Source organism: Lactuca serriola, chromosome 2 (assembly GCF_051521515.1).
Source record: "Lactuca serriola cultivar US96UC23 chromosome 2, Lser_US96UC23_V15, whole genome shotgun sequence".
Classification (NCBI taxonomy): Eukaryota; Viridiplantae; Streptophyta; class Magnoliopsida; order Asterales; family Asteraceae; genus Lactuca; species Lactuca serriola.
Window position 1 is genome coordinate 10,852,067 of NC_136409.1, and position 22,850 is coordinate 10,874,916.

Sequence of the window (22,850 nt, forward strand, 5' to 3'; positions counted from 1 at the left end):
TTAAAAGTATGTTTCGATTCAAGAAAAAAAAATCATAAAGTTACTACGATAATCATTAGCTTTTCTTGAATGGAACAGGGGGATGGCTATGATAGCACTGCATTTGCATATATCTACGTATATATGTGTATCTATGTCTATTGTATCTATATTTAGTTTACTTTTAGCTTAAAGATATGGGATTCTTTTGATCCCAACAACCATCCTTGCCAAAAGATCCCAATTTGCATGAAAATAAAGAAAGCCAAAAAGATAAGGATCCTAGGAAACCAAAGATTTGAAAAAAATGAAAATTTGGAATAAAAATAATAATAAAGAGGTTGGATCCTCCCAACTATAGCAACGCCACTTGAATACAAACTAATTGTAGAGATTAAACGAATAGAAGTTATTAATCTTTACTATAATTGTTGATATCATAATTAAGGCTCTGTTTGGTTGTATTGTGGTTATATGTGCTATATCATTATTAAAAGTTATTGATCATAACTACAGTTGCTGATATAATTAAATGTGCAGATGGAAGTGTAACCAGTAAGACAAAAAGAAGTTATTCTCATGTCCCTCTTCTGTTGCGTCCTACTAATTGTCCTACTAATTGAGTAATGTAAGTACCGTTTTAGCCAATTAGTTTCATTTCATTAGTTTGTTATTTGGTTCATTTATACGATGTCATGATTCCACAACCTGCGCCCTATTTTTGCGTTTCATTTTCATGTTCTTTTCGGAGTGATTCACTTTCCAGCAATAGTATTCCTATTTTTTCTACAAATAAAAATTTTGTCTGGTATCATGATGTTATGATTTAAGGGAGCAGTTGAAATACTTAAAGTCAAAGAATATAATTACTTTTATTTTTGTGTAAAAATGCAAGAAATAGCAAGGTACATTTTTATTGATTTGTATTTGAATGAAAAATATGTTTATTTGTGATTATCATTATAACATATTTTGATCTTTTATTAGTTCTTTGATGTTTTGCATGTTACTGATTTCTATGCATTTGGCGACTTTAAACAAGTTTGTAGTAGTCAAAAGCCAGGTCAATTTGTTTATACTTTTTTGTCCACTAATTTTTTGGTTAAAAAAGAAATAGTAACTTAGAAAGTAAAATATCCGATTTACTATTTCTATATGAAGTTGAAGTTGAGTATATTATTCACTTATTTGATTGGATATTGTTTTAGACATATTTGATTTCATGTTTTATTCTTTTATTAGTTCTTTGATGCTTTACATGAAGTTGAAGTTGAATCATTTGCATTACCTGTAATTTCTTTATTTTTCCTTTCCTGCAGATTTGGATATGTTAACAGTTGCTAATCAGTTCAAGCAAAAGGAAGATGGATAAGATAATTAGGTGACTGGATGGTTGTGATTGTGCCTAAACCATGTTTTTTGTGCCCTAAACCGAGTATTCATGATTATATTGAGGTTTTTCTTTGTTCTGATTTGTCTTCCTTTCTTATGTAGCTTTGCATTTTGATAATGACCCAACAAGTTCTTTAGATATATTACTCTATGCAGTTATAATTTGGAAGTTAGTCAATTTAGTAGTTTAATTATAAAATAACATATTGAACTACCTCATTATTTCTTTATTGTTTGTACGAAATTATAATTTAGACATATTTTGACTTGACATGCGAGGAGGGTTGTGCTCAGATTTAGAGAACACAGAAAGATATGTCTTGGCAATACATCATGTCTTATTTTTAATATGACAATTTTGCTAAAGCTAACCCATCCTTGAATTGAAACTAATCATTCTGCGCCTCTACAAACTAATTTATGAAATAAACTATTCACCACCCTACGCTTAGCGCGGGTAAACGACTAGTATATATATATATTCACAATCGTAACCTAGGGAACAGAAAAACCATTCCCTTTTACTTCAATACATGCCAGAAAATGTATGCCTACTTCGCCTCTTCAAACACCTGCACGAATACGGTTAGTTTTTACCATCTTTCTCTATAAACTGTTGTACGTAATACATATTATTATTACGTAACAATTTTGTAATAAAAAATCGAGTTAGAAAGTTAGGGTAAACGTAGGCTTACCCAGATTAATCCGTCTTGACGTTTCTCCCAAATTCAGAATTTCTTCACGAGTATTGCGTCTTCCCTGGGTTTAACTAATATCAGTGGCCTCACATTCTCCCCCATCGCTTTACCATTGTCTCGTCGCCGTGTTAGTGGCAGAGCAAGAGTTGGTGGTTTGAAGATCGTACAAGAACCTGATCTGAGTGTTAATGTTAATGGCTTACATGTGCCCAATCCATTCGTAATCGGCTCGGGTCCTCCAGGGACCAACTATAAAGTCATGAAAAAAGCTTTCGTTGAAGGCTGGGGTGCTGTAATAGCTAAAATAGTAAGTCTTCTAATCCATAATGTTTGATCGTTCTTAATTTCTTCAATAACTTTATTCCATTACAACAGTACGAAGTTTTATTGATTGATTTTATAAAAAGAACGATGAGTTAGACTAAATTCAAGTTTTATACAAATCAGCACCATTGGACGCTCTCTTCATGTGTTATATATGGTTTGACTTTCGGTTGAACTTGAATAGATTGATTGAATTCAAACCAAAAGAATGTTTGGCTGTTTGATTTGGAAATTTTATATTCGCGGGACTTGTGTTTTATAGCATGCCTAATTAGATAAGAACAATTTGGTATCCCTAACAAGTCGATTCTTGAATGCTTGATTGCGTCATACAAATGATGAATGCCACTTTGGTGTGATAAAAATCGAAATGTGAAGATTCTTTTCTGTAAAGGTTGAATTCTGGAAAGATTCTTTTCTTCCTTATATATAATCTCAAAGGACTTTTATTTTAATAATAATTGTAAGCATTCAAGCTTTGAAGTTGGATAGATTGATCATTGATACTTTATGGACATGAGATTGAATTTTTTTAGGATTGTTCTTTTCGCTATATAATCTCAAAACACTTTTGTTGCTTTTCATTTGATGATAACAGGTTGGACAGTTACATGCTGGACAAAATCTGTCATTATGTTATAAATTATCTCTCAGCCATGGCTAAACAAAGGTAAAGGATTTACCTTTTTAGTCCATCAAAGTTTCATTTGATATTTTAATTTAAATCAGTTCTCAGTCACCTATAGGGAATGCCCTGAGGAATGCCACGAAGCTATCTCCACTTTGATGTTTTCTGCAACAAGCTTTCTTGATCTGCTAGAAATGCACGAATCAATCAGGTAGCTTGACTAAACCAGATAAATCGATGGAATTTTTTGGATTTGGGCAAAATGGTCTTTCTATTGTATCACAATTGTCATCAAGAGGAATTACTCCAAAAGTCTTTTCACATTGCTTAAAGGGAGGAGGATTAGGTGGTGGAAAGCTTGTTTTTGGTGAGATTTTGGCCCCGCTATGTTTTATAGTCCCTTTGTCCCATCACAGTACATATTATTGAAGTGTATTTTAGGAAATATCAAAATTTGCAACTTTTATTTTGATTATACAATCAGAAACCACAATAGAAATGTAATTGTTAATTTATTATCTTGTAATCTTATATTATCTTTGATCTTTTCGGCCTCATTACAATCTTGATCTAGAAAGTATTTCGGTCAACGGTCAAATGTTGACCATTGACCCAACTGCTTTCGCCACATCAGATAACCAAGGAACTATTGTTGATACAGGAACAACTTTGACATACCTTGTTGCAGAAGCTTTTCATCCTTTTGTCAATTCTGTAAGCTTTGACTTTCTTATAAAATTTCTCAAAAAATTAAGGGTGTGTTTAATTGCGGAAATATGTGCCGTTTTCCGGAAAAATTTTCCAAGAAAAATGAGAATTTTGAAAACACGTTTAGTTTGTCTATTTTTCTAATTTTTTCACGGAAAATGAAAATTTTCCGTTTTCTAAAATTACAAAGAAGTTTGAAATTTTTGGAAAACTGATAATCATTGTTTTCCACATTTTTCTAAAATATAAACACACACCCACTCCCACCCCATCCATCTCTACCTACCCCCGCCTTAACACCCCCCCACCCCACACACACACATACATACCCACTCTCACACACATCCACCCGCGTACACACACACACACACCAACCTACAAACACACACACACACATACATATCCACCCTCACACACACCCACCCGCACACACACACACACACCAACCCACAAACACACACACACACACACACCTACCCACCCACCCGCACACACACACACACCAACCCGCACATACACACACATACATACCCACCCACACACACACACACCCACTCACAAACACACACACACATACATACATACCCACCCACACACCCACCCACAAACACATACACACATACATACATACCCACCAACGTACCCACACACACATACCCACCCACACCCTCATAAACACACACCCACACACACAAACCCACACTTACCCCCACCCCCACCCTCACATATACACACCCACACACACACACAAACCCCCACTTACCCCCACAAACACACACCCGCACCCCCACCCACCCAACACCACCACCACAATCACCACCCACCATTACCATCACCACCACGACCACCACCACTAACCCGTCACTAGCACCATCACCACCGCTGCCGCCGCCATCACCACCAATGACACAATTGCCGCCGCCACCACCATCGCCTGTCATCACCACCACCGCCGCTGACCCACTACTGTCACCGCCCCCACCCACACCCTACCACCTTTACCGTTTTCTAAAAATGAAAACCGATAGAAAAATACACATCTAAACACGTTTTCTAATTTTCTAAAACTGAAAATGAAAAATGAATAAGTTTAACTAAACACGTTTTCTAAATTTTTCAATGAAAAATGAAAACGGAAAACGAAAATCGATAAGGGAAAACGAAAAACGGAAAATAAAAATTGTTTTTCCGTAACTAAACGCAACCTAAGCATTTGAATTTTGTGTTAAGTGTTTGTGTTTGTTTTTTCATCTTGATTGAAGATAAATGTTGACGTTTCACAATTAACAACACATGTCATCTCAAAGGGGACTCAATGTTATTCAGTTACATCAAGGTACCTCCAAAATGTATGTTTTACCCTTTTTGTCCTTTTGATCTTTTCATTTCATTTCAAGAATATTTAACTGATCTTTTTTTTTTTGACTTATAAACAACATAAATGAGATTTTTCTTGAGGTTTCCTTAAACTTTGCTGGTGGTGCTTCCATGATTCTTAAACCTGAGAACTACCTTGTACATGGGGATCATGTTGTGAGTATTCTTTAATTGCTTCAAAATTTAAATTTTTTATACAAATTTATTAGCGGGTCAAAGATCGGGTAACAAAAAGTTTGACTTTTTTCACGTGTGGTTAGGATGGAGGTACACGATGGTGTATTGGCTTTCAGAGAGTCCAGAATGGTGTGTCAATTTTTGGAGGTTAGTTAAAATATAGTAAATGACAATTTTACCCTCAAGACTCCACTTATTGTTTTGACTTCTTGTATAAAGATTTTCGTTTTCTGTTTCTGACTCATTTTTGTTGCAGATCTTGTTCTTAAAGATAAGATCTTTGTGTATGATTTATCAAAGAAACGAACTGGATGGACTGATTATGATTGTAAGCATGATCTTGTTTTCCCTTATGTTGGTTTTTTTTCTTTCAGATCTTATCGAATTATGTCTTAGTGTCTTCTTGGTATCCTTTCATCAGGTTCAAGTGATGTAAATGTCTCTATAACTTCAAGTAAAGATGAATTTAGAAATGCGGGAGAGTTGAATGAGAGCACTTCATCAAGGGCCACAAGTGTTCTTCAAGCTCTATTGTTGTTACATATACTATCAATGACACTTGGGAGAGATATTTTTTATTTTTATTTTAATTATTCTTGTGGCGTTTTATAACTGTGGATGGCTTCCAAGGGAGGGAAAAAGAAGCGCTTATTATTTCAATGGTCAGGTCAAATTCAAAGAATGAGGTATTTTTTTATATTTATTTTTTTTTTATTCTTCTGGCGTTTTATAATTGATTTAAAATTCAATGAAAATGTTTGACATTGGTTTTAAAATTCAATTGACTCTTCTCTTTTTACAAAAAGACCAAAATACCCTTATCATCTATGTGTTAAGAATAAAGTAACCTAGAAATATTGAGTTCAAACATCAAATTCGTGTATTTTCCGCTTAATTACAAAGGATGTTCTTGTGGAAAAGTGGCCAAAATTTAACAGACCTGAAGTGTCGTTGACTCAGTAAGACCTCATTTTTTTGTCTTATTTATATAAAGTGTATAAATGATGTTTAAAATATATTTTGAGTTTGGTCTTAAACAGATTGGTCAAGATGTTGGAATGAGTGATGCAACTCAGTTGACTTGGTATTGACTTTTTGTTGAACATGTTGCTTTGAAGTTTGATCATCTTTACATCAATCTTTATTTGTTTTATGAAATTGTTGATCGGGGGACTTGTGAATGACATGTATAAGACAAATGTAATTCTGGTGCATCCACTACATCTGATTGGATTAGCCTGCATTTATGTAGCCAATATGCTCAAGGAGAAAGAGAATGCTGCTTGATTTGAAGATCTAAGAGTTGACATGAGTGTGGTAATTGTTTTGGATAATGATTTTTGATATTATGAATGTTTTTGAAAGTTTGATTGTAGCAGCTTATTGAGTTATTTTGTTTGACAGGTGAAGAACATAGCAATGGAAATACTTGATTTCTATGATGCCCACAAAATGATAACTAATGATAGAGTGAATGTTGTCATGCACAAGCTCACCATAAAAAGTTAAAAAGGTAAGCTGAATTTTTTTAATTTGTTAGTAAATGGCTACCATAATGAACTGGTATACATTCCTCCCATTTTATACTAAATTCAGGAGCATCATTTATTTAAAGTTTTTTTTTCACCTTTTGAAAGAAATTGTGTTAGTGCTATAAATATATGTGTCGCCATCACATTTCTTAATTCACAACTTTCCAGATCATCTCTTCTCACTAAAGATGTTCTTGTTCATGATAAGTATTCTTGGGATCGTTGCCTTCAATTATCAATAAAATAGTATATGATTAAATCATGAGCAACATAATTAACTGGCGTAATTTTCAAATACAAAAACGAAACTAAATATCGTTCCAACTTTTAAAATAGGGAAGAAAAGTTTATGAGGAAAGCTATGAAAATGGAGAAATGTCGTTGAGACACCTACTATCGGTGAGACAACTACTGACAAAGTCGTATCTTGTAAAACAACATTATCTTAATTCTTACCTAAACATGCTTTAAGCGAGCAATAATAAATCTTTTTTTTTTAATCATGCAACATCCTTAATATCTCAAATGGTAAAATCATTATGTTAAAAGTATATGACATCAACCATAAACCCGAAAGATCTTCATTCTAATCATTTGGATGAATAAACCAAATAAGATTATGTCAAAAAAATAACATCTTTTTATGCCTATTGTCATGAATAACAAATTCCCACGAGACTCAGGCATAGTGTTTTGCATCAATGAGTTCTTGTATTTTTATTTTTTGTCATGCTTTCTAAATTTTTATGTAATATCTTAACTCTCAACTAAAATGGGTACTGTCTTCACCGGTTTTCCTCAAAGCTTGTGAAATGTATGAAACAAATACATGAGACATGTAGTTGAAGAAGGAAACTCATTAGTAATGGTAGGTTGTATTTGTTATTTGTTTTCTAATGATATAAACGAATATGAGGTGGAGAGTATTTTTACCATATGTTGGTAAATAAATTATAAACTACAACGATTGATGAATACTTTTTCCTTTTAAGTTTCATCATTTGGTTAGTTTTTTTAGGACTCTCAAAGTATTATAAACCTAACAAAAATGAAACCCAACTAATAACACATCGAAACAAACCAATAAATCATCAAAGTATCAAATTGGTATCACTTGCACTCAACTATGTATAAAATATTTTATGCTATTGGTTGTAACTTTAAATTTGAAAACTATGAAATGAAAATTTTTATATAAGATCATGGACCTTTTTATTAAAAAACTTGATTTAATAATTTTATTCATTGAAGACTTAATATATGATTATGATGCAACTTGCAAGTTGGAAACATTGTACACCCCCACCTCCTCCCTTGCCTCCTTTATTTCTTTAAGGGAAATATGATTGAACATCATTTTGATACATCCTTCTCATAAAGTATTTTCATTTCGTTCAGATTATGAGATAGTAACTACGCAAAGTAGAAATATGTTATTGTATATATTTTAATTTGCATTCGAAAACCGTTGTTTTTTCTCATGAAGATACTTACTATTCTATATTACTTTATGATTGAATACTTTGATTTTTTTTAATTTAAACTTTTCATCGACAATTCATGTTTTATTTTGTTTTATGATATTAATTTTATTTAATATATGTATTAAATAATTTAATAAATTCATTTTAACCTATTAATGCATCCAATTTGTTTTGACATATAAAGTTGTCTACAAAAAGGTATTTCAACAATTTGTATATTTTTTATGCGTTTCCCCACGTTTAATGTGGGTCATAATCTAATTATATAAGCAAACTGCAGAATAAATGTTGAAAGAATTGTTATCAATCCATTGGCAACATTAATTAGTTCTTCTATCCTCTTTTCCACAAGTTATTAATATGAAAAATAAATATAATAAATTAACACTAGATTAAAAAAAAAATTGATATAACATTTTTTGTTGCATTTTAAGCTAATATTACATTTTGTTTGATTTTATGTTGATAGGATAATATTTTATTTTTTAGGTTATTTTTTGAAAATAAGTGAGTGTACTGTTGGTTTAAAAACATTTAATAATTACGTTTTACGTTTTTTATTTAAATATTAAATTTAATATGATGTTTTTGTTCGTGCATACCTTTAAAATGACTCAAATTTATTTATTTTAAAATCCAATAAGAAATGAGAATTTTAGGTGAGTTTCTTTTGTAAATGAGATTCTAATATAAGATATATATCGTGAATTGAAGGAAAAGCTTTATCTTGAGTGATTTCATAAATTTATTAAAATGAAAAGAACTGAAAAAAAAAATATTTTTTTCGATTACTCAAATATATATTGCATTGTACAAACTAATGATTTCATCAAATATCTGAACTTACAAAACGTAAATTGAAAATTAATAACGGTATTTATATTTAGTTTAAAACAAAATTATTTATCGTTACTAAAAAACTTCAACTTTTATAAATCAATAATTTTTTTTGAAAATATTTGATTAATCCTTACGATTTAAATTATAAATAATGTTTTTCTTTTACAACCATGGTTTCCACGAGTTTTAACCTAGTATGTTGTCACACCCCCGAATCAGACGGCAGAAACGTCTGAGGCTCGCATGACTTTAATTGAATAATATCACAATTAATATACATGAATCATAACATAAACGTCATCATGTATCAATATATTACAACTAGAATTGTTCACATCAAGTACATTGTTTTAACATTACACATTCTTAACATAAATTGTTTGAGTACTTTTAACAACATAACATCTAACATTACTTTCTATTACTCTTCCGCTTACCTGTTACCTGAGAATACAAGTTATTTTGAAAAAACAACAACATATGAAATGTTGGTGAGTTCAAAAGCAATGTTGTGATAAAATGATTTGTGTAGTTTGTAAAACCCAGAAAATCCGATATTTCCTGAAAACACTTTTGGTGATCAAAGTGTGAAGATCTATAAGTTGATGCATGAATGATTTCAAAAACATATATATGAAGGGTATTTTGTATTATAGTTATAAAATTTCGAGCGAGTAGTATTGAATCCCCCGGAAAACCCGATGTTTTCCGATGTTGAAATGTATTCGTAATTACTGATTTTTGTATTGTCTTAACGAATGAATATTGATTAATCCACATTGTATATCGTCCTAATTTCGTCTACCTTGAATTCCCGTAAGCCTTAGCGAATGAAGAGAAGGGGAGCATTACGTCCCACCACTATCGTAAGTACCTTAGGCTGTGGTGGATGTGAAAGACACGATGGTCCAACTCACATTTGATTACTGTGACCTTACTAGCTCTTCTAACGGGACACTTTGGCCCGCTAGTACATAAAAGCTATTGAAAGTCCTTTTATAAAATATTGGGTCATTGAAGGCCCAATAACATATAAGCGTTATCCCTTTGGGCCCAAAGATCATGTTGGTGGGCTTGCAAGGCCCAACAAGCATGATTTGAAACTCATAAGCCCAAAGTTTGTAGGTTTACACATCGAAGGTATCACGTTTCGTTTGGAGAGTTTGATTTTAACGTTAGTTATATTGTATCGATTCGAGACCGAATCAATTCGTGTATCACGATATTTGGAGTCAAACGTGTATTTATCTTTTAATTTGTCGGTAGTCGTAGTTTTGTATTTTGATTTAAGGGAATAGTTTGTCTAAATATAAATTTGACCTTTTCATTTCCTTTCTTTTATAAAAGTAACAATTTATGTCCTTTAAATAGAAGAATTTCATTTTTAGTCCTTAAAACATCTTCTTGACACTTTTGTATCATAAACTTGTTGAAAAGACAGCTTAACCCCAAATTTATTTTGTTAACAGCTTTAGTCCTTCCAGAATGGAGTTTCTCGGTTAGAACCCCATATTTCACAACTTTTACAGTTTTGGCCTAAAATATAAAAAGTTTACATTTTTTATCCTTTTTGGAAATGAAAAGCATTTTTGACCTTTGAAATAGTTTTATTGCACTTTTTATCCCCTGTTTTGCAAAATGTTTCATTTCAGCCCCTTTAAACTTCATTTGTTCGTAATTATGGGCTTATTGGGCCGAAAAGTCCAAATTTAGCCCATTAAGCTAAATTTTTGCATTTCAAGTCCTTTGAAAATTCTAATATTCAGAAAAATGATTATAGAAACTGTTTTGACCCTTTTGACCCTCAAGAAACCGAGACTTGACAGTTTTTAACCCAAGTTTTGTGTTTTTGACAATTTAAGCCCTAAAATGTGTTTTATGTTAGAATATGTTCCTCATAACCTTATAAGCTATTTTTCTTGACTTGTTTAATGTAAAATAACTTATATTCTTTTTGTTTCCTTTCTCATGTCATAGATCTCGAGTTAACACCCCTTATGGTTCCATATTTATCACAAAACACATAAAATCACACACTTACATGCATAAAATCACTCATAGCATACACATACACATAGATCTACAAATTTTCTTGTATTCTCCCCCATAAAACATATGAAAACTGAAAAAGAGGGGTATGAAGCTCACCTTGAGTTGTAGTTTCGGTTTTGAAGAGAGAAAAGAAGAAAATTTCGATCCTAGCAAGTCCTCTTGGTAGATTTCGAGTTTAGTGGCTTCTTGGATGTAAGAACACAAGTTTGAATAGATTTAGAAGAGATTTTTGATGAAATAAAGTAGCTAGATTATGGATCCAAGCAATATCTTACCTTAGATGATGTATTTGTGGGAAGATCTTCTTGAAAGCTCCCTTAATCTCGAATGTTTGATGAATGAGTGTAAGGATGTTCTAATGAGAGTTTGAGAGAATGGAAATGAGTATGCGTGTGTTGTGTTCGGCCGAGAGAAAAAGAGAGAGGAGAAGAGAGAAGATTGATGAGATGTTTACTTGGAAGCATGGGATTTGCATGGAAACCCACCAAATATTAGTGAGGTGGAAAAGGGAAAAGTCAACTCTCTTTCTTTTTGTGGGTTGGGCCGAAAATGGAGAGGGAAAAGAGAAAAAATTGGGCCTTGAGTGCTTAGCCCATATTATGACTCACTTTAGATGATGTTTGGGCCCAAATAAATCAAAGTATAACTTTTATGACTCATTAGGGCTAAATTAGGTTGGTTGTGACCCATTAAAGCCCAAAATATTATGTTTCATGTATATGGGTCCAATTAGAGCCCATTAGAGTGTTCTAGATTCAAGATGGATAAATTGGAAGTTTATTAGTCCATTAGGTCCAATAAGGAAATCCTAGTCCAAAATAGACTTAAATCGGGATTTCAAAGTTTTCCAATTCTTTGTTAACCATTTGCAGTGTTAGAATAAAGTATTTGATGAAGTTTTGTTGTTATAGAATAAGCATCATGCATGATTTCATGTTATTGATTCATAGTTGTTATAGGTGTTGTAGTTACAGGGCACCAAAATTTCTAGTTGTGACATCATCCCCCCGTTAGAGGGAATTTCGTCCCGAAATTCTTTTGAAAGCTAGATTTGAGAATGCGAGAATAGATGAGGGTACTTTTGCTTCATTTGATCTTCGCGTTCCCATGTGAATTCTTGTACGCGTCTCGCGTTCCATCGAACTTTCACAATTGGAATGCGGCTCTGCTTGGTACGCTTCACCTCTCGGTCCATGATTCCAACTGACTCCTCGATGAACAGAAGGTTCTCATTGATTTCGATTTCCTCTAATGGAATGATGAGAGTCTCTTCGGATAAGAATTTTTTCAAGTTGGAAACGTGGAACACATGGTGTACACTACTGAGCTCAACGAGTAGCTGCAGTCTATAAGCCATTGGACCGATTCGGGCAAGAATCTCGAAGGGAATTTCATCCTGAAATTAGAATTTAGGTAAGGAAGTAGGTATGAATGATCGATTCATGAGGTGGAAACTTCCTAATCGATTGGTTCTCGCGCTCATAAGTGAATTCGGGTCCTCGGTTGGTATCCCAACAAACCTTCACTAAAGGGAGGCGGCACTGCTTCGTCAGCTTGACCTCTCGGTCGAGGGTCACTACGGTTCTTATACGAAGGCGAGGATCTCGTGAATTTTGATCTCGTCGAGTGGACTTACGAGAGTCCTAACGGAAAGGTACAGTTTCAAGATCGAGACGCGAAGGGTAAAATGTACGTTACTGAGTTCGCGGAGTAGGTCTAGTTTGTAAGACACAAGACCAATTCTGGTAAGAATCTCGGAGGTCCTAACTATCTTGGATTTTGCTTTCCACGCGATATGAAGCATATTAAGCCATTCCTAGAGTGAGAGTTCCTAAAGAATTTGGTCTCTCACTTGGAATTCCAAGGTTTCTTTTTCTTGCCTATCTTCCCAGTCGAGGGCTACCCTCTGTTGGGTCAAAGTCGTAAGGCTTTCTGTAATTTGCGAGGAGTTCTGAATGGACTACGATAGTAGGTATGCAAGACCTAGAATTTTGTGAATTTCTGTTGGCGTCTCTGGTGTCGACAAATTCTCAACAGTTTTGATAAATTGAAAGAGTACTCAAGAATTCCCACATCACTAATAGTGTGTCTTAGGAATCTGACTCTTCAATTCCAAAACTCGTGTTTAGAGAACTTCGCGAAAGTTTCTCTGAGGGTCATGTTCCCATGGGTTCCTTCTTACTACGAGGGTAGATAAGTAAGTCATTACAAGGAGAATGATAAACTGATCCAAGTAAGAATGGCGTACCCTACTCATTAAGCTCATGAATATTATGGGCGTATTGGTCCTATCCGAGGGGTATCACTGCGGACTCGAAGTGCCCGCATCGAGTTCGGAGGGTAGTCTTTAGGACATCCTTCCCTAACACTCGAACTGGTGATATTCGGATCTCAGGTTCATTTCTGAAAGTAATTCTTTCCTTGCGTTTGCTCAACCGATTCATCTATGCGAGGTAGAGGCAACGATTTCTAATGGAAATCTTAACGGAGTTCCCGATCGCCGAGGTACATATGATACCATCCGTCTACTCCTGGAAGGATAAGACCGACGCTCTCCAGGGTGAGAAGACTGGTCTTCCAATTCTATTGTTGAGTAGTTCGCTAAGTTGTCCGGACTATTCTTGTATCTCCGTAGGTGTTTAGACTGAAGGGAAATCTGTTTACAGAAGTCGTATTGGGTTCTAAGTTTGTTCACATGACGATGGGATTACTTGTAGTCTTGGGCAATTCTCTGTCCTGAAGTTCACATTTAGAATTCATACATGGTTTCACAATCACAATCTCGTGTATACGAGTCGTATATAATTAAGATTGAAAAGGTAGTCGAATAACTGATTCTTCTTTATGCTCACATCCCATCAAGGGAAAAGAAGTTAAAGCGGAATCATCAATTCTAAACTTGTAGAACCTTGATTATATATCACTTTTATGTATACATTTTTCCACGTCAGATCAACCGTATGGATCTTTGGATTGAACTTCGCGTACTGTACGAGTGGTACTTAGGGGATTTCTTCAGAAAGGAAAAGAACTATGAGGTACTCCATGCATCAGTACTTCGGTGTTCTGTTATGACGGCTTCACTAGAAAGGCAATTTTGAAGAAAGAGATGTACGTATGAAGCTGTTTTTGGTGCGGATCAAATTGAGTCTAGTCGTATGACAATGTCAGAATCATAAGGAAAATTAAATACATTAGATTTGATCATAAGGCGTTACAGACAAAACACAACCGTGCAACCATCAATAGACTTACAATACTTTAGACTTACTACAAGACTATTGCTGCGAATAAGGTATACTACAAAAGACAAGTATACGCAACACGAGCATCCCTACCGATGGGATCTCGCAAAAGGTAAGACTCCGGTTGCACTAGTTTTGGATGGTTTATAAGTCTGTTAAAATGAAACGCCAAAATTACATTAACGTGGTTCCGAATCAGGTTCTCTTGCAACTGTTGTCACACCCCCAAACCTGAACGGCGGAAACGTTCGGGGGCGAATGACTTCATGTGGTAACGTAACAAATGAATACATAGTAAAGAAAGCAATACAACCATCATATATATAATTGAAAGTTTACATTTGTCAAAAGTTACATGTTCAAAACTCAATTACAATATGATGTCAAAAATACGAGATTAAACTGGCGCCGCAGCATCCCTTCATCAAAAGCGTAATGAATACCTGAAATTACTGATTTCCTAGGACATACAAGTAATTTTGAAAGAGTAGATCAGCATTAAAGCTGGTGAATTTCATAAGTATTTAAGTGATAATGTTTTAATGAAATGAAATGTTTTATCTTTATTTGTTTGTGTTTAGAAAATCCTATATTTTCTACTAGTATAAAAGTAGCCTTCACTCAAGACCAATGTTTGTTTCCAAAATGTATGTAAGTGTAAAATAACCAATGAGTTTGAAAACCTTGTAAATCGATGCATTTTTTAATACCCCTTGTGAGTTTTATAACCATACTATTGACTCGGAATGCCTATACACAACGTTCTTCAGGCGTTGGAATGTTATGACCTTTGTTACCCTAAACGGTGGACTGCAACTAACAGTCAGGGCGCGGGTTGTCAAGCCCGTACAGATCTATACACAAACACCATGCTCCCCCTCTAAGGGATTCTGGTATATAATACAGGACTTGAAATGTGTACTCGAACGTACATGAAGTTAGTGTCTCACAAAACCGTGGTATAAAAACAGATCTACTTGTTAAAATGTTACGTTTGTTTTTGTATACGAAAGTAAACTTCTTGAAATTCATGTTTCTAGTACATAAGAGTTTGAAATTTGTTCGTAAAACTATACCCATTATAGTTTTCTAAAAGTGTGTCTTGTTTGTTTAGAAATACCTAGAAAAAGAATCATTTGTTTATGAAAGCATAGATTTTTGGTGTAGAGTCTAAGATAGACAAGAATAATCTAAGAAAAGTTTAGTTTATACATGCATTACAACAAATTTATATTTCAAAAGATAGAATGCTATTTTAACGTATGTTATATATATGAAAGTTCCTTAAAAGTTTATAAATCGCATGTGATTTGGATATATAACAGTATATAAAAGAGTTTCTTTATGTAACACACGATAATACTCGTGTGTTTTACTTGTAATCCCCCCCTTGAAAGCATATAAAAGCATTTAGAATATTTAAAAAGGTTGATTAAGGGGTATGAAACTCACTAGAAAGTTTGAAGATAGCGAGATGGAAAACCGGGCAGAGTTTCGTCTCGGGAAACGGATTTTCCTCGGGATTCTCGGGAATCTCGGGAGTAAAATTGACCCTCGGGACTTGAGCAAAAAGACCAGAGCTTCGGGTTTGAACGGTCACGGAAAACGAGGCAAGATTGTGAGAGAAAGGAGAGAATGGAGCCCTTTTCTCGGAAGCCCTCGCATCCTATTTATAGGAAGGCTGGACTGCCTCGGTACGCGGGGCGTACGGTCGTACGCAGCGCGTATGCGTACGTCATGCATGACCGAAGCCTCGACTGCCTCGGCTTCGGATGGGACGGATTGCTGGGTACGCGGGTCGGATGGGACGGGTTGCTGGGTACGCGGGTCAGATGGGACGGCGGGTCGGACGGGACAGCGCGTCGGACGGGTCGGCGCTTCGGACGGGTCGGATGGGTCGGATTCCTCGGATAGGGCGACGTGGACGATCAGAGACCAATCCTCTCGGTTACACAGGGCATACAGGGGTATGCAGCGCGTACCTTGGATGAGGACGCTGACTCCCCTTCGGATAATGTCCGAATTTTGATTAAAATAAATAATTAATTTATTTAATAAACTTCAAAAATTCATATCTTCTTTATACGAACTCCGTTTTCGATGGTCTTTATATCCACGCGTAGGTGAGACTACGCTCTACAACTTTCGTTTAGACTCCGTCGGCAAATTCCGAAATTATTTATTTATTTATTTATTATAAACTCATCGTGTTTAAGGAATTTCTTTGGAAATTCATAACTTCTTTATCTGATGTCGGTTTTTGCCAGACTTTTTACCGCTGGATTACCATTGTCGAGACCTTCGATTCTCGTTTAGGTCATTCCGGCCAAAAGTCGCTCAATCTCCGATTCGAGATTTTAGCTGTCTGTTGCTAAGCCGAACTTGAAAAAATCATAACTTCGCTATATGAAGTCGGATTTGGGCGTTTTTTTCACGTACGATCATGGTTCAAAGATATTTAAACATAGAAGGAAATTAAATAGAACTATTTGTACATTTTATTATGAAAGTAAATTTTATTACTCAAAAGTGATTACAGTACTTGACCCATTTTGGTCATTACAAAGAGTTGAAATATCGGGTTGTCACATCATCCCCCCGTTAGAGAGAATTTCGTCCCGAAATTTAAAGTAGTAAAGATACTAGTGAACATGAAAGAGATGAGGGTACTTTTGTTTCATCTGATCTTCGCGTTCCCATGTGAATTCAGGTCCCCGCTTGGCGTTCCAGCGAACCTTTACGATGGGTATGCGACTTTGTTTTGTTTGTTTGACCTCTCGGTCCATGATTTCTACTGGTTCTTCCACAAAGTTGAGGCTCTCGTTGATCTCGATCTCATCGAGTGGAATAACAAGAGTCTCGTCGGACAGACACTTTTTCAAGTTTGAGACGTGGAAGGTTGGATGGATGTTACTAAGTTTGCGCGGTAGGTTAAGCTTGTAAGCCACAGGGCCGATTCTGGCAAGAATCTCGAAAGGCCCTATGTATCTTGGATTTAGTTTCCCACGCTTTCCAAATCGTATTAAACCCTTCCACGGTGAGAACTTTAATAAGACGTGGTCTCCTACCTGGAATTCCAAAGGTTTCCTCCTTTGGTCTGCGTAGCTTTTCTGTCGGTCTCTAGAGGCTTTCAATCGTTCACGAATCTGAATGATCTTCTCTGTCGTTTCACGTATGATCTCCGGACCGGTGAGGGTGCTTTTAGGAACTCTTCCTCTAGCTAACTGGGTATCGCCAATTTCAGTCCAGCACAGAGGGGATCTGCACTTTCGACCATAGAGGGCTTCAAACGGAGCAGCCTTTATGCTTGTATGATAACTATTGTTGTATGAGAATTCGACAAGGGGTAAATGAATATCCCATGCCTTTCCAAAGTCAATCACATAGGCTCTCATCATATCTTCTAAATTTTGTATTGTTCTCTCACTTTGTCCGTCTGTTTGTGGGTGGTAGGCTGTACTCATGTCTAGCCTAGTTCCCAGGGAACTTTGTAGTGAATGACAGAATCTTGAAGTGAATCTACTATCCCGATCGGAGATAATGGATATCGGAACACCATGCAGTCGCACTACTTCCCTTAAGTAAGTTCTTGTAAGCTTCTCCATTTTGTCAGTCTCTTTGATGGGTAGGAAATGCGCGGATTTGGTCAGTCTGTCGACAATGACCCATATGGTATCAAGTCCACTTGTCGTCTTGGGTAACTTGGTTATGAAGTCCATAGTAATCCGCTCCCATTTCCATTCTAGTATCTCTGGTTGTTGTAGTAATCCTGACGGTTTCTGATACTCGACCTTAACCTTAGCGCAAGTAAGACATTTACTCACGAAGGTAGCAATTTCTGCTTTCATGTTAGGCCACCAGTACAGTTTCTTAAGATCCAGATACATTTTATCTGAACCCGGGTGAACGGAATATCTTGAGTTGTGAGCCTCGGTCATGACTATGTTTCTGAAACCACCATGTTTCGGGGTCCAGATTCGGTCCATGAGATAGTAGGCTCCGCCACCCTTGACTTCTAGATTCTTCTCCATTCCTCGCAGGGATTCACCCGCCACATTTTCAGGTTGCAAAGCTTCCATTTGTGCTACCTTAATTTGTGTGGATAAGTGGGAATGGATAGTCATGGTCAGAGATTTGACCCTCCGACCAGTATATTCCTTTCGACTGAGGGCGTCGGCTACCACGTTGGCCTTGCCAGGATGATAACGAATTTCGCATTCGTAGTCATTCAGTAACTCGACCCATCATCGTTGTCGCATGTTGAGTTCCTTTTGATCAAAAATGTGTTGAAGGCTCTTGTGATCGGTGAAAATAGTACTCTTTGTTTCGTTTAAGTAGTGCCTCCAGATCTTCAGAGCAAATACCACTGCTCCTAACTCAAGATCGTGTGTCGTATAGTTCACTTCGTGTGTCTTAAGCTGTCGGGAGGCATAAGCGATAACCTTCCCTCTCTGCATAAGAACACAACCAAGTCCTTGATTTGACGCATCGCAATACACTACGAAGTCTTCTATCCCTTCGGGGAGGGATAGTATCGGTGCGGTGCACAAGGCCTGCTTTAGTGTCTGGAATGCCTTCTCTTGTTTCGCTTCCCAGTCAAAGGCCACACCTTTCTGGGTTAATGTAGTAAGAGGTTTCGCAATGCTCGAAAAGTTCTTTATGAATCTGCGATAGTAGCCAGCTAGACCTAGAAATTGACGAATTTCTGTAGGTGTCTTTGGTGCCGACCAGTTCTCAATACCCTTAATTTTGGAGGGGTCCACGTGTATACCTTCCTCGCTAACAACGTGACCTAAAAATTCGACTCTTCGAATCCAAAATTCGCATTTAGAGAACTTCGCATAGAGTTTCTCCGTTCGCAGTGTTTCTAGGACTTTTCGTAGGTGCTGACTATGCTCTTGCTCACTTCGAGAGTAGATAAGTATATCATCGATAAAGACGATGACGAACTGATCCAAGTCAGGGCGGCATACCCTATTCATTAGGTCCATAAATACTGCTGGTGCATTGGTTAATCCGAACGGCATCACCACAAATTCGTAGTGTCCATAACGAGTTCGGAAAGCGGGCTTTGGAATGTCCCCCTCTAGAACTCGTAATTGGTGATATCCGGATCGTAGGTCTATTTTTGAGAAGTAGTTCGCCCCTTGAAGTTGATCGAATAGGTCGTCAATACGGGGTAGAGGATAGCGGTTCTTGACAGTAAGTTTGTTCAGTTCTCTGTAGTCGATGCACATATGGAACGATCCGTCTTTCTTCTTTACAAACAAGACCGGTGCTCCCCAAGGTGAGAAACTTGGTCTTATAAATCCTTTTTGAAGGAGTTCATTAAGTTGACTGGAAAGTTCCTGCATCTCTGCTGGCGCAAGACGATAAGGCGACTTCGCTACCGGGGTAGCTCCTGGAACTAAGTCGATTCTGAACTCAACTTGGCGTTGTGGTGGTAATCCTCGTAGTTCTTCTAGAAAGATATCGGGAAAGTCGCGTACTACCAAGATGCTCTTGATGTCCTTCAGTTCTTGACTTGTATCAACGATGTGCGCTAGGAATGCTCGACAATCCTTCCGCAAGCACTTTCGAGCTTGGATGCACGAAATGATGCGAAGGTTTGTACCAGATTTGTCGCCGTAGATAACTAAGGTTTCGCTGTTAGGGAGGTTAAGACGAACTGCTTTCTCAAAGCACATGATGTTGGCGCGAAGAAGACTCAACCAATCCATGCCGACTATGACGTCGAAACTTTTAATTTGAACCGGCATGAGATTTATTGGGAAAGAATGGCCGTCTAATGTTAACGTACAGCCCTTGTATATGCAATTAGTGTTTTCGGTTTTTCCATTGGCCATCTCTACAGTGAATGATTTTTCTAACTTGTTAGGTTTAGGTTTAAGTAAATGAATAAAGTTTTGACTCACGAAGCTTCTCTCCGCTCCACTATCGAATAATATGCATGCATATGAATTATCGAGAAGGAACGTACCAGCAACTATAGTTGGGTCAGCTACAGCTTCGTTGTGGCCAATTGCCAAAACTTGTCCCACACCTCCGGTGCCTGCTGCCTTAGGACAGTTCCTCTTATAGTGGCCCACCTGGCCACAACCGTAGCAAGTCTGCCGCACCGGGAACTTGAGTGATCGGCTTTGCGGGTTCCTTGCAGAAACGGGCTGTGTGTCCTTTCCTGTTGCAGTTGGCGCACTGCATTTCTCGACAAGGTCCATGGTGGTGGTAATTGCATTTGGTGCACTTTGGGAGGTTACCTATATAAGGCTTTGTTGGGTAGGTATTTGTAGGGGCTGTAGCAGGTACAGTGGCAGCATTCACTGAAACCAATTGTTTCTTTGCGGATTCTTGTGAAGACCCACCCTTCCCTCTATTCCACACTCTCGTTCTGCCATTGTTGTTGTTGTTGTTGTTGTTGTTGTTGTAGTTGTTGTTTCCTTTCTGTGGTGCTGGTGCAGAAGTGGTTAAGTTCTGATGACCTCCGTAGTCAATCAGAGATTGTGCCAGTTCCTTAGCACTTTCAAAGGTGTCAGGTTTGGAAGCTAACACGCTTGATCGAAGTTGGGGCGTCAGTCCCCAGATGTACCTTTCTATCTTCTTGCTCTCTGGAGCAATCATATCTGGACAAAGAATTGCCAGCTCGCAGAATCTGTTGGTATAAGTAGCGATGTCGGTACCAACCATTCCGAGAGTCCATAGCTCGTGTTCAAGCTTTTGAATCTCTCCCCGTGGGCAGTATTCTCTCATCATCATGGCTTTCAGGCTCTCCCAACTTATGGAGTTTGCCACGATTAGGGTAAGTACTTTAACGTGGCCATTCCACCAGGTCAAAGCTTTATCAATAAAGGTGAAAGTTGCAAATTTTACTTTGCTGTGCTCGGGACAAGAGCAGATTTCAAAGACTGCCTCCGTCCTTTCAATCCACTGCCTCAGGGCCATCACACCACCAGTTCCATAAAATATCCGGGGCTTGGCATTAGTGAAGTCCTTATAGGTACATTCTCGCGGTGGTCCATGACTCTCGCCATGGTTGGATGGGTGTGTGCCAGATCCCGAGCCATTAGTACTCGTGTTATTGATCTGTGACATGGCAGCTGCCACCGCTGCAGTGACTGCTGCTTGAAACATTACAGCATCAAATTGGGGTGGTGGAGGTGGTGGTGGTACAGGTGCTTCCTCACCGTTGTTTCGCCTTGGATTCCTACGCGGAGGCATCCTTCAACTATAGGTTGAAAAGACAAGGATAAGAATTTCATAAATAGAAAATGTATGTGTCTCATGAACTAAATTGCTATAGTTCAACAACAGATGATAGTATGAGTCTTAAAATAGAAGAATGAAAGTTATTTGTAAGACTGAAGGTATGAACAAGTATTTGTTTTCACAAAGACCATTCAAGGTTTGAACGAAATACTTAACATAGTAGTAATAGTGCCACTTATATTAATATAAAAGTTGTTACAACGATCATGAAAATTTAACCCCTAAAAGGGTCTCCGATTACAAAGTTCGAGAAATTTAAAGACTTTTAGCCGAGGTCCTAAGCTATAACAAAATTTGAGTCCTTGACAAGCAGTACTTGCGTCGAAGGTTGCGCTTGGAGCTTGACTCCGCATCTGATTGCTTTGACTCCATTAGACGCCTATCGAAAGCGGCTTGTTGTTCCCTGAGTTCAGCGAGGGCTGCAATCATTTGCACTTGAAATGCTTCGGTTTGGAATTGAGCGTTGTCTTGCATCTTGTCCAGCCTACGGATGTCAGAAGTGTGAACCTGCACTTCCACATTGATATCCCGGAGTCAGCTAGCTTGAACTCCAGACTGATAGGACTGATTGGCTAACTTACCCACCATTACCGGGAGTGCTCGATCAGCCGAACCTCTGCCGCGGACATCATAGAAGTCCCGGCACATGCCGTAGGGAGGGCGTAGGTTTTGCTGTTGGCTCCAATGGTGGAGGTGACTTCCCCAGACGGGAGTCGGTCCTTGAAAGTTCCTTACGAAGAAGGGAGGTTGAATGGGTGGTGGATCGATAACTTCCGGCTCTGAGTCGATACCGGAGTCATCACCCACTTCTATGGGTTCCTCGTCCTCTTCGGGATCATCTTCAATCCATCCTCCGTTGCCTTGGTTAGGAAAGTAGGGGTCGCCAGGGTGGTGAAATCCAGCCATTTGACTGTACGAGAAATAGGGTTATAAGAATTGAATAAAGTCGGAATATGTAGAACATGTAAGTTAAACTAGTTTAGATAGCAAATACTCCTATATTATTTAAATTATTGTGTTTGATTCTTGTAATGGTTTGGTAAGGTTTGACTTGTTGCTTACTACGACCATTCCTCGATATGTGTTGGTTCAATCTCGGGCAAATATAGTTGATCACGCTATATTTGTCCCAAATCAGATTACATATA

At 37.2% G+C, this 22,850-nt stretch overlaps 1 pseudogene; it reads left to right on the forward strand.

Moving 5' to 3' along the window:
- Nucleotides 1-867: 867 nt before the first annotated feature.
- Nucleotides 868-5,956, forward strand: LOC145089017 (aspartic proteinase 36-like; annotated as a pseudogene).
- Nucleotides 5,957-22,850: the final 16,894 nt, after the last annotated feature.